The sequence below is a fragment of the Vulpes lagopus genome, chromosome 3 (genome assembly GCF_018345385.1).
Source record: "Vulpes lagopus strain Blue_001 chromosome 3, ASM1834538v1, whole genome shotgun sequence".
Classification (NCBI taxonomy): Eukaryota; Metazoa; Chordata; class Mammalia; order Carnivora; family Canidae; genus Vulpes; species Vulpes lagopus.
The window spans coordinates 8828069-8829878 of record NC_054826.1 but is presented as its reverse complement, the minus strand read 5'-3'; the positions used below and the strand labels follow the sequence as shown (position 1 = coordinate 8829878).

At 37.7% G+C, this 1810-nt stretch overlaps 1 pseudogene; it reads right to left on the bottom strand.

Moving 5' to 3' along the window:
* Window positions 1–240: 240 nt before the first annotated feature.
* On the bottom strand, window positions 241–826 carry LOC121486210 (annotated as a pseudogene).
* Between the last annotated feature and the right edge of the window lie 984 nt (window positions 827–1810).

Sequence of the window (1810 nt, the reverse complement as noted above, 5' to 3'; positions counted from 1 at the left end):
CAACATGAGAACCAGGAGTTCTAATGCTGGACATTATCTCTAGTTGAAAGGATTTCCGATTAGTCCACTTGTAGTATGGCATCACCCAAGATAACAAAGAAGCCTAATATGGTTTTTCCTGAAGAAGAAAGCCAGTTTACTACATTCAGTACTGACTTCTCTACTGTTTTTCTGTAGAAAATGCATGGAGTTTCCAATGTTTACCTATAACTGATTAAAATGGGCAGAGCATGGAACATTCTACTTATTTCCAGGTGAATTCTTCACATTTCCTGGCTTTTGAAAGTTCTCCTTCCACTAATCTTCTACGACTATGTATCCTCGTAAACCCCAGTCATATAATTTCTCCCAACTGACCTGGACAAATACGATGGCTTGTTGTGGATAATAAAGAGAGGCAGCTAGTCCCATGAACCCAGTGGATACACCAGCTTCTTTATTTTTGACCCTCTAGCCAAAAGAAGTCCAACAATACCAGCAAAACCAGTCTTGGAAAAAATCCAGGAGGTGTATTTTGGAGATATTCATAGCTGTCCAACCCCCACTGAACCAAGCTCTGCATCTCAGGCTTTGTCTGTGAGTACTTTTCCTGATACCAACTTGTGTATGGCTCGCAATAATGTCAGAGATGTGAAATGCTTTCTGCAAGCTGGGTCCTTGGCTTCTCCACATATTTAGATTGACCCTCAGGAACCAAGTAGAGTGAAAGCTCATTAACCTTCACAGAAGTTTTGTGAGGTGAGTCCCTTTTAGGTGACGCATAGACTTTCAAGGTGAGCAGACTCAGGCTGGCTGGCCCCACAGACCTCCGAATTACCTTGAACATGTTGCTGGCAGAGACGGCTCCGGCGGGAATATGTCAGGTTTATATTTCGATGTTTTAATTATGTATTAATAGTCTTGAATTTTCACTGTTCATGCTGTATTTCATTTCTACCTCAGTAATTATGGGATATTATCTATCATATATATGTGTCTCAGTCTCCCATATAATGTCAGTCTCTTTCCTCTTACATATATATAAAATCCACTTAAATTCAACTGTTTTTAAACCAGATTGTACAAATGTTCAACCAGAAAGGAAAATAAGTTATAGAAAGCATAACAATAACTTAACTGATAATTTTACAAAAGTAAGAGAAGTTAAGGAAAGCAATTTTAATAAATTAAGTTGAAGAAAATAATATATATCTTCCAATCTATATTATTTATCATGTGCATTCTCTTATTTCTTAAGAGCCCTTCAGATGACTTCTAACTACAAGTTATGTATATAGAATACTTTCAAACAAAGCTTTTTATCATGGAGCAAAATTTCTTCTCCAAATAGATTACTATTTTCTGTAATCAGACTGTTTTGTTAGTAATTTCAAGTGTGAGTTTTTCTAGTATTTTATACAAAATTAGGATTGGAAAAGCAGGGGAGCTAAGATGATGTATACTAGGAGGACCCTACACTCATCTAGTCCGTATAACACAACCAGTTGACTATCATTCTGAATACCCATAAAATCGCCCTGAGGACTGATAGAACAAACTGAACAACTAGAGGGACAGAAGAGGCCACATTACAAAAGGCAGGAAATGTGGAGATGTGGTTTAGAGGACAAATAGACTCTGGGTGTGTGGAGGGGAGGAAGCCCTGATCCCAGACAAAGGCAAGAGAGAGTGGAAAGCACACAGAAATGCATAAGAAGAACACTTGCCCAAAGCCATTTGCTAGGAAAACTAGAGAGGCTGATTTTTCTGAGTTTTCACAAGCAACAAGGCTCAAAGACTGGAGGTTTTTTTTTATTTTAATTTTTTTCAT